The following is a 12,279-nucleotide window of genomic DNA, read 5'->3' as shown; positions in this document are numbered from 1 at the left end:
AGCACTCATATCGCCTCATTTTTGGTGAGTTTTGTTTTTCCACGAGTCAAAAGTTCCAATCTTTTTTATTCTTTATTTGAAAAGAGATAATCAACTAAAACTCCAAAAATAAATTCCACAGGCAAAGTTCACCTCCAATAAACAGAACTCTGACTTCCGTCATAATTCAAACTAGATTTAAGGCCAAATTTACTCAGGAAAATAGGGCAGTTTGATTACTATTTACCTTGAGCTCAACAAACTATTCCTTGACTTATAACTACCCACTAAATCTATTTAAATATATAAAGGTGGCTTGTGTGTGGTAAGAAATATGAAGAAACATGACATTGGATTGTCTAGAAAATATCTGTAAGGCAATCTAGGAAGAAACATGACATCGGATTTGTCTAAAGAAGATATGTTCGGCACTTATGTAAGACTGAAGAGGTGGCTTGTCTGTATGGAAATTTGATTAGATTCAAAGCATTGTGATCAGACTGGATCTTATTAGCCATCCACAGTTTTAAAGTTTGAAAGTCTGAATTGGTTAATATGTAGATATGCATGGCTTAATCTTTCAGACAAGCATATGACTATTCACAAGATTTAGAGAGATAAAATTCCGAGATTTATGAAAAGCAAATTCATGAAATCATTTGCCAAAGGTGTTTCCATTAATCAAGAACATGATATTGGAAGGCTCGAAGACGATATTAGAATACAATTTAGCAAAAAGAACATGACATTGATTATATCCGGAGAAGATCTGTCCAACAATTTGGGAAGAAATATGAGATTGGATTCGTTTGGAAAAGATTTGTCCAGCAATTCAAGCCCTAGGGGAAAAACAAGATAACTAAGATGTTTCAAGAAGATAAAACGCCAGTAGAGAAAGATGTCATCAGACATAGGTTCGAGTCAAGTAGAAAGGAGAGTAGATGTGGTGAACAACATCAACGAATGTGCCCCCACACAATGTAAAAGCCGAAGAATCAACCAAGAGGCAAGAAACGATACCAAGGTAAGTGAACATATTAATTATGCTACTTTGCTATTTGAAGTTAGAATGTAGACACTATTTGAATAGAATTTATAGAGTTTTAATACCTTTATATTTATACACTCTATAGTAGTCCTTTTCTTCTTAGCTATTTGAATTTTTTTATCTATATTTTTATAAGTTGAAGGTTGAGTCTAGGTTGGGCTGGTTTCATGTCAGGTTCAGCTTTATGTTGGATGGAAGAATAATCTATTCAATTGTGTGATGTTGTCATTGAAAGTATCTAATGTTTGATCAAGTCTGGATGTTCCATAGGAGAGTTTCAATCCTCAACTCTTCACCAAGAAATTTAAACCTAGAGCTTGATAAAGATTAAACCCTACAAACAAACAAAAATAATTTTCACATTTAAATATGTCATGTGTTTTAAATTCACATAGACATGGTGAAGTTTTCCTTCTATTTGTATATTTTTCAACATCACTTGATAGTCACGTAATGCTAGGGAAAATAGAAAACCATTAATCAGCATTAGAAAACCATTAATCAGCATTTGTAAAAGTCAGTCTGCAATAAAAGAACAGGGTGGTTCCATGAAGATAATGAATGAGGGAACTAAACAATTGTTTAGACAATTCAGTGTAGCTTGACAAAATGACTCTCCTTGCCCTTGAATGTGGCAGAAGATTGTATATTTTTCAACATCACCTGATAGTCACATGATGTTATGGAAAATAGAATACCATTAATCAACATTTGTAAAAGTCAAAGCCTACAATAAAAGAACAGGGTGATTCCACGAAAACAACGAATGAGGGAATTAAAAATTTGTCTAGACAATTGAATGCAGCTTGACAAAATGGCTTTCCTTGTTCTTGATTGTGGAAGAAGACACCATAATCAAATTCACCATGAAGTCACTGTCCTCTTCAAATACACTTAAAAATGTCTATTATCTGCCGAAACTGGTGATGTGGATGGATTAGAGTACATGCATCACTTCAGAGTAACAGTGTAGCAATCCTCATTTCATACTTCAGAAGATAACTGCTCCCTGTCATCTCTTTCACTGTCCTGCCACAAGATTAATCTTGTGAATAAACATCTCTATATAACATGAGAGGATTAATCTTCTAAACAATAAACATCTCTGTATAATACAAGATATCACATAGTAAATCATAAAGGGTTTGCTTTATCTACCTTCCTTAAACTGTCTTTGATTGAATCTACTGAACCTCCCCAAAGTTTAATCTGATCTTTAGCTTGTGAAGCCTGCAATTTATGGGTAAAACCAATGATATACTAAATTACGAAGCCCAGGAAGAATGTTAGTAAAGAGTAGATTTGGAATTACAGGTAAATAACTCTCTGTCCCAGTGAGTCCTATACGTGATAAACATAAGAATTAGAGTCTGCAGTACTGTTCCTCCAATCATGCCACCCAAAATACCTCTATACTCACTAGGGATGGGCATTGCCTGCGAAGTCGGCATCAATCCCATGGAATCACGATATAACCCAAACAATTTTACATAGAGAGGAAGCAGTTTGGGGATGGGACTCTTGGATCATATGCCCATTTCATATGCAACGTCTACTAAGTGGTTTCAGTTAATGGGGCATTGATTTCAGTGGTTCAATATATTTTTATTCTTTATCAAAGTATTTTTTTGTTCTATTTGCTTTTTTCAATTTATGCCTTACGGCGTTTCCTTTGCAACATCTGGTGCAAATGCTAGTAATCCATTGGCAACACACACCAGTGGAAACGATAACATTACATTGCACAACACGGCTGCCAAGTATTACATCTGCCGAATCACAGGTCTGCTCTGCCGGTATGAAAGTCACTATCACCGTTGGCGCTGCATCTGCTTCAAAGAAGAACAGAATAGCGCCATCCCCCTTGCACGCCCGTTCTCCATCATCATCGGCCTCTCCGAGACCATCCCACTCGCCGGCCCGTTCTCCATCATCATCAGCCCCTCCCACTACAGCAACTGTTCAATCGTCATCCCCATCATCGGCGGCTCCCACCGCACAAACTGTTGGATTGCCTTCCTCGTCATCGACCTCTCCCACAACGCAACTGTTGGAACGCCTTCCCCATCATCCGCATCTACGCTGATTGCAGTGCAAACACCATCGTCGTCGACAAACGGAGCGAGCACAGCCTCCCCTTCATACCCCATGGGTGCTGCCCTCCTTGGAGGATCTCTTTTATTTGCCATGGCCTCGCTGTAGGCATACACAAATACCTTCTCACTTCAATATTGAGTGAGCGCCATCGTCAGGATTCGTTGGTGCTTTTAGATTGTTTTCTCCTCATCATTTATTTTTTGGATCGCCACCGATCATTAGATGTATTGGATTCATGTCCGTTACGCTAACAAGTAAACCACTTAGTATCGTTGTTAATTTCAGATTGTTTTCTTCACATCATTTATTTTTTGGATCACCACCCATCATTGGATGTATTGGATTCATGTCCGTTACGCTAATAAGTAAACCACTTAGTATCGTTGTTAATTCAAATATGCAGTTGTTTTTATCTACCCAATGCAAATTGTTTTCTTCACATCATTTATTTTTTGGATCACCACCCATCATTGGATGTATTGGATTCATGTCCGTTACGCTAATAAGTAAACCACTTAGTATCGTTGTTAATTCAAATATGCAGTTGTTTTTATCTACCCAATGCAAATTATTTACTGCAGCGCGCTCTCTCTATTCTCTTGGATTTTTTGGATCACCACCCATCATTGGATGTATTGGATTCATGTCTGTTTCGCTAATAAGTAAACCACTTAGTATCGTTGTTAATTCAAATATGCAGTTGTTTTTATCTACCCAATGCAAATTATTTACTGCAGCGCGCTCTCTCTATTCTCTTGGACTCCAACGTAAATGAAAGAACTAATTTATGCTCAACTAATTAAAGATAGATATTCTCAATGTCCAAATTCAATGTTCAAACACCTTTTAATTAATAATGTTGTGTAGAATGTATAGACTTCATAAACAACTTATTCTATTTGGTTATGATGGTGCGCTCTCTCTATTCTCTTGGACTCCAACGTAAATGTAAGAACTAATTTATGCTCAACTAATTAAAGATAGATCTTCTCAATATCCAAATTCAATGTTCAAACACCTTTAATTAATAATGTTGTGTAGAATTTATAGACTTCATAAACAATTTATTCTATTTCATTATGATGGTGTTACTGTATGGAATGATATAATAGAAAACTTAATGAACATAAGAATCCCTTTCATTTACCTCAAAGTCTATAACAACCTAAGAAATAACATGAAATAGGTCAATTTTATAATGATTACTATTTCAGTCCAAGAGAATCTATTAAACTTGCGCTTGCACTCTATAATATTTCCAATAGCTACACCTAGAATCAATTACTAAAATCAAAATAGTTTTGGAGATTATATCCATGATGTCTCATCATTCATTTTCATCTTCGAAGTTACAAGACTTTTCCAGCCTCCCACTAGAATATAGGATTTGAAGTAGTAGGTTTTTAAGTTTTAGAATCCTAACCATATGAATTTTCATCTTTGACGATTTTATAAAATATAAAGAGCAAAATAAAAAGATATAATAGAATTAAAAATAATGGTTAGTTGAAAAGAAATAATAATCATAAGAAAAGGCTTGTTCTTATACCATGAGTGGATTGCATTATATAATACAAAACATAAATTTGAAGTTGTAGGATTTTAAGTTTTAGGATCCTAACCATATGAATTTTTATTTCTGACGATTTGTTAAGATATAAACACGAAAATAGAAAGATATAATAGAATTAAAAATAATGTCATTTGAAAAGACAATAATAATGGAGATTAACGAGAGATTTAGTATGGGAAATTATAAATAATGGAGAATGTAGGTGGATGAAAGTGAAATTTTTAATCATACAAGTATTAATTAGTTAGAAACTTCATTAATATGCATAACTAGCACAACTACATTATTAAATATGGTTGAATATAGGTAGATTTGAGTCATTTTTATATACTAATTGGCATATCAAATGTGAAAGTAAAGTCTATTGGCGAAGTCAAAGTCATGTGCACTATAGCCATGACATTGTTGACCACTGTGTCCACAATGAGTTCCTCTAAATGATGGATAAGCTATGTGTTCCTAAAGGTCACTAATTATGGTTGATTAGAGGGATCACACGTCCAAAGTTGCAGGGCACTTTAATGTAGGGGAGACATAGAGGTATGTGCATTGGCCCAAGATGTAAGAATGTGGCTAAGTTCATAAGAAGATGCATGTTTTGACGTACAAACAACCCTAGTAACAAGAAATAGGGTCTATATCATCCCTTACATGTATCCAGTCGTCTTTGGAAAAACATTTCCATGTAATTTGTGGGAGATTTCCCAATAACAATGAAGGGATATGCCTACCTATTTGTTGTAGTTCATAGGTTCACCAAAATGTGTGTTTGGAGCCTCTAAAAATACCATTAGTGGGCAAGAAGCAGCAAACTTTTTCTTTGGATAGGTCTCTGTGCATTTTGAGATACCAAAGAGCATTGTTTTAGACAGGGACACAAGATTTTTCAGTGCATTTTGGACTACCTTGTGGGAGAAAATGAACACTAAGTTGAAAGGTCTACAATACTCCATCCACAGATGGGTAGATACAAGCAGTCATATAAAGACTCAGAATTATAACATACAAATTTTACATTAATCTATGTTATAAAAATATCAACACATAATTATTCATTTAGCTAGCACATAATTTACGAGAACATGAAATGAAAAGGCTTACTTGTAAGTGATAATATTTTTTATTGGATAATTTAAAGTGGTTGTGTAAAATATCAACACATAATTATTCATTTAGCTAGCACATAATTTACGAGAACATGAAATGAAAAGGCTTACTTGTAAGTGATAATATTTTTTATTGGATAATTTAAAGTGGTTGTGTTATCCTATTTCCAGTGACCGCAACATTGTTTTTAGGAATACACTTCACCCAACTTAGGCTGCTCTACACAAAATCTTTCTATTAGTTGGTCATCCTCAAACCGTTAATCAACCACTACTCCCAATGTTTCATTTGTCTCTCAGAATTCTCCTCTTCAAAGAATGAATGCTTCTCCTGTCCATTTTCATCCATTAAATAGAACCATTTGTTCCAAAAATGGTGAGGGGATTGGAAAGTGATCCTCATATACACAATCCATGTGTTATCATAATTTTTTTTTTTTCTCAATTTCTTTTTTTAAATTTAATTCTTGATTATTATTTTTTTTATATTTTAAATCTAATTATTCTTATAATTTTTTTTTATATATTTATTTAGAATTTCTTTTCCTATATTTATATTTATTTATTATTATTATTATATTTTCTTAATTATTTATTATTTCATTTATTTATTTAGATATTATTATTGTTGTTATTATTATTATGAATAAACAAGGTTAATTATTGTTAACTATGGTAAAAGGGTTGTTAAATCATGGTCAACTATTAATAATATATTCAAGCTTATAATAATAATAATAATATAGAGGCGCTCTCAAGCCTTGTAGAGATGTCGTGTCTTGTCCTATCCTATACTATTTAACATTTTGACTTGGTCAAATTACATAAAAATAAAAATAAAATTAAAATGATATTAAAGTAAAATAGACAATTTGTATTTGAATATAAGATTTTTAAATGTAATATTTTATTTTAAAAAATATATCATATTTTTATTTTTCTAATAAAATTATTATTTTTTAAATAGTTGAAAAAAAAATTGTCATAATTTTCATTCAGTCAAAATAAAATAAAATTAATAGAAAATATCTTTAAAATAAAAATTGGAATATAGCTTTAAAATTTGGAATATAGCCTATTTAAAGGGGGGTTAAACCAGCCTAGATCCATAGTAGATTTGGATTTAACATGGATCTAGACTAGTTAAGATTGGTCAACTCCATAATGTTACTATTCTAAAATTTACAAACTTTAATTACTCAACTTTGATTTTTATTACTATTATCATTATTACTCTCTAGATACCATGGGGACCATTTTAAGCACTCTTATTAAGAAGGATATATTTTCTCTAGAAGACGTTGAATCTTGGATTAATAATCTCGGTAATCGGAAAGATAAAGATATTGAAGGATAACAACCTGAAATCTTTAAAATGGGAAGGTCTATCCTCATATCTCATCTCCACAAGCTTCTCAATTTGGCGGTAAAGCATGACTTCCCTAAGCCTTGAACGCAAAGCCTTATTGTGCCTATCTTTAAAAGTGGGAACAAAAACGTTCCCTCTAACTATAGGACCATTATGACTAGTCATATCTTAGCCGAACTATATGGGCTTATTTTGGAAAAGAAGATTAGCCTTTGCCTTTAAATCCATGGTAATAGAGCTGAAGGGCAAGCTTGCTTTAGGAGACATCACTTCATTATCGACCATCTTGTCACTCTCAAGATCATTGCCGAGGAATGTCGTAATAGTAAAACTGATCCCTTTTATTATTTTTTAGACTTTAGAAAAGCTTTCAACATTGTTCCTTGGGATAAGCTTTGGAATAGAATTGAAGAGATAATGGTTCCTTCTAAATTGAGGATTTTTGTGACTCGCCTTTACAAGACTACTTTTTCTAATCTTAGGACCAACAAAGGGTTGTCTAAATATAGTAAACGCAATATTAGGGTTAAGCAAGGGTGTCCCATATCACCTACCCTTTATGGCATTTGCTTCGATAAGCTTGAGAAGTGTTTGGAATATGCAAGTTGCAAGGGCATCAAGCTTGCTGGTATAAGCATTAGTCTTCTCCTTTGCGCTGATGATATCGTTCTTCTTGCCAGAGGCCATGATGACCTAGACAAGTAGCTTAAGTCTCTTCATGATTACTGCTCTAAGATTGGTATGACAATTAATACCAACAAGACTAAAGTCCTAATAATTAAATCCAAAAAATCACCCATGGTAATTTCGTCTATGATAACAATTACTTTAAATAGGTTTTTTCTTATAAATATTTAGGTGTTGACATTCCTCATTAAATCAACTGAAATTATAGCATTAAAAAAAGGATTATTGGAGGTTGGAAAACTTATTATGAGTTAGAAAACAATTGTAAGTTGGTTGATATTTGTATTTGGTGTAAAAAAAGGTTTCTTTTGGAGACTCTTGTCACCCATATTATCTTATACATATGTGAAGTTTGGGGTTGCAATATATCCAAAGAGACATGGAGAAATATTGAGAGTATTCAAAAGTAATTTATAACCTATAACCTCAAGATCAAGGGGAATATATCCTATCCTATCTTATACTCTTGATCGAGGTTTGCCTTTCAGCCATTGAAAGCATAAGTATGTTTAGGTAGATGATGTATAATAAGAAGCTTTACAATATGGAATCCAAGAGGCTTCCCAAAATTTCTTCTAACTCTAGTCAAAATCTTGACTTATGCCTCAAGCGTAGGTGGCATAAGGATGTGCAGTCTTGGCTCAACCACTAGGGGATAAATGAGGAGATCATCCTGGGAAACAAGGATAGTGTCAAAGATACTATTACCTTCAAATTTAAGGATAAATTTTGAGATGATAAGGAGATGGATGGAAACGAAAGCTAAAATATGATAAGGAGGTGATCAATCCCAACCTTGATAACCCGAATTATCTCTTTGTTTTGTCCATCAACAAGAAAAAAGGAACATTGCTAGGATTATAACTAATTCTCATGAGCTTCAAAGTGAAATCGGGTGATGGTCTACTCCCAAAACTCCTTAGGATGATAGAATATATCAACTTTGTAATACTAAGAGGGTGGAAGATGAAAAACACTTCCTCTTAGATTTCCCGACTCTTACTTATCTTTTGTATGAAAGAATCCTTTGATTTGTTTTGATGTGGCTGGTATGCTTCTTTTGGATCATCAATACCAAGTCATCCTTATGCTATCAAAGAGATGCATCACACCAGCTTCACTTGCATCAACATTCTAGGTATTTCTCTAGGGTTTCATCTCACAAACCCTAGGATTTTCATTCAAGTCTTTAATACAAGTTGTAATTTCCAAGTCTTCTAGGGTTTACAAACCCTGAGGCTTCCAATTCTTGTGCCACAAAACCATAAATATGTCAAGGAAAAGCACATACTTTAGTGTTAAGGAGGATAAGGATCCTGGATCCCTCTAGCTTGTCATGATATCCATGGTAGAAAATTGTTTTGATCTCATTTGATCCATATTATTCTTTGAACCTCTTGAATCTTCTCATATGCACACATAATTTATGTCTAATACCTTTACATTGTCACTCTTGTGTAGTAGCTTGCATTGTTGTTCAAGAAATGTGCCATCTTGAAAAAATGTATCCATAATCACGAACAAAAATATCCTTCAGCAGTAAGCCATTGGAGGTGTCTTGTCCCAAATCCCTTTATCCCAATCTCAAGTAGTAATAGCATTGTTTTCATCCATGCGTCCAAAACCATTATTGTAGATTCTAATGGAATTATTCCTTGTAGCCCTTGGTGCTAGTTACAATACCTTGTCTCAACTCTACTAGTCCTTCAAATCAAGATCTCAGTCAACACTTTAACAACACCTTATCATTTCAGTCTATACACTCCATAGTCCAACCTATACTTAGTCTCAACCTTTTTTCTTTACACTTTCTGAGGTCCTTGGCAAGTGCTAAGTTGTGTCTGCTCTTATGTACCTTAAAAATTTTCAAACCATGGTAAGTAAAGGATTCTTGAGTGAATGTTAGACATATGAATTTCGTTAATTCAACCATTGACTTCCAAAAGAATCTTGTAATGTGTATGCTATGCAACTCAAGGATTCCATTCCATCAAATTCATCCATGTCTTATGGATAGAGTTTTGTCAAAAAGGAAAAACAATATACTTTACACTAATAATTGAGATGTCATTTTTCTACTAGATCCCTTATTCTTGCTTGATTTTATTTCTTCATCACAAGCACTTAGTTTTATTAGGCTCGTCCTCTCACCATTGGCTTCAAATGGTTTCTCTTTAACCTCACTTATCTCGTGTCTTAGGATTTTTCTTTAACAACCTTCACTCTAATACCATGTTGAATTTTCTACATTAGTACATAATACAATATGATCTTCTAACTTCGATAATTACTTCCAATGATTTAACAATTTTACTTGTCACATCTATCATTAAACAATTAGACTTGCAAAATCTTCAACAATTTTATAATAACAGTGGGATCAATAAAAAACAACCAAGCATAATAGATACAACAAACTTACCCTAGGAAAATGCACTTGGGAGAAATGCCTAGAAAACGTTTCTTATTAGGAGAAATTGATGCTTCAGTAGATAATGTCATTAAAAATACCAAAAAACTAGTTAAATATAAAATATATATAGACACTTAAATATCAAATATAAATAAAGACAATTAAATTTAAATATAAAATATATATAGGTAGTTATTTTAATAAAAGTGTCATAGAGGTATTTGGATAAAGGTAAAAATTAGAAATAATATATTAATTTTTTTATTAAACCTCGTGTTAATAAATATTGTGGAATATAAATCTTAGTGCAGTGCCGACAATTTAAACATCCTGAAAATGTGGTCTCTCGCCAAATATACGCTTAAATAATTCAAAATAGAGATAATCCGCCAAAAGACCAACGGTTGAGACGATTATAAAGAAGATTTTAAATAGATGTAAAAATATATACTTTTCATCCGTCCTATCCCAATTCATTATAATCAAAAAAATATTTTCAATTCATTGTAATAAAAAAATATTTCCTACATGCCTACCCCTCTTCATAATTCACATGGTTCAATGGCATGTTTACTTGATAAAGTGACTTTGAAGACACACATCATTAATATAAATGATTTTATCTAACTGTTTTTTGTAAATATACTAATTCATTTAAAATTTATACCTAGCTACACTATAAATGTATTGAAAAACTCAACTTCAATAAATGATCAACATAACGATATTGTTCATTTCCTCTCTATAATTTATCTTATTTAGATAAAAATCAGATTTGAATTAAAAAGAAGGAGATACAGCTCACAGGTGAGTACTGCACCTGGAGACTGCACTCATACAAAGAGAACTCTCTCCGTACACTCTACTCTTCATGAATGAAAGATTACATCATTAAGTACATCACTAGAAATCAGGTAGTTGCAAACAAACTCCTAAACTCTAGGAACAAATCCTAAACTAAGGAGATACGTTACAACTTATGTAACCATTTCTCCATTAATACAAAATAATATTAATTATTTTCAACTCCCCCCCTTAATGGAGAAAGGATTATCCTGAACTCCTAGCATCCCTCTAAACAATTCAAACTTTACATGCCCAAGAGGCTTAGTAAAAATATCAGCCATGTTATCACAAGTTTTACAATATTCAACACATATCTCTTTTGACTGTTGCTTCTCTCGAACAAAATGAACTTGAGTATCAATATGCTTGGTATTTTTATGAAAGACTGGATTGTTTGCAAGCTTGATGGTACTCTGGTTGTCAGTTTTGATAATAGTTGATTCTTTCTGCTCTTCTCTTGCATCGTTGAGAAGTCTTCTCAACCAGATAGCTTCACATGTGGCTGCACACAATGCTTGGTACTCAGCTTCACATGAAGATAGAGCTACAGTGTGCTGCTTTTTGTTGCTCCATGCTATGATCCCGGATCCAATGCTGAATGCGTAACCTGTGATAGATCTTTGATCATCCAAGTTACCTGCCCAATCGGAATCTGAAAAACCTGCTAGAATAACATTAAAAGTGTCAGTGTACAAAACGCCATAATTACTAGTACCACTAAGATACCTCAACACACTTTTTTCTGCGATCCAGTGACTCTCGAGTGGTTTTGACATGAACTGGCTCAACACACTAACAGAATATGCCAAATCTGGTTTAGTTGTAGTCAGATATATCAAACTACCAACTAGCTATCTGTACATGGTAGCATCCACCTGTTTAGTACTGTCGTCACTGCTCAACTTTAAGTTCTGCTGTAATGGTGTTGCTGCTGATCTGCACTGCTCCATTCTAAACCTTTCCAACAAGCTTCTGGCATACTTTCCTTGAGTGAGAAAAGTTTGTCCAGAGTCTCTCCACACCTCCAATCCCAAACAATAATGAAGGTTTCCAAGATCTTTAATCTCAAACACTTGTGACATCTGCTGCTTGATTTCTTTGATCAGATTGTTAGCATTCCCTGTTATGATCATATCATCTACATACAAAGAATCAAAATAA

This window comes from Pinus tabuliformis, chromosome 6 (assembly GCF_031772625.1).
Source record: "Pinus tabuliformis cultivar Carrire ecotype Pingquan chromosome 6, CPIR1, whole genome shotgun sequence".
Classification (NCBI taxonomy): domain Eukaryota; kingdom Viridiplantae; phylum Streptophyta; class Pinopsida; order Pinales; family Pinaceae; genus Pinus; species Pinus tabuliformis.
This window is presented reverse-complemented; position numbering follows the sequence as displayed.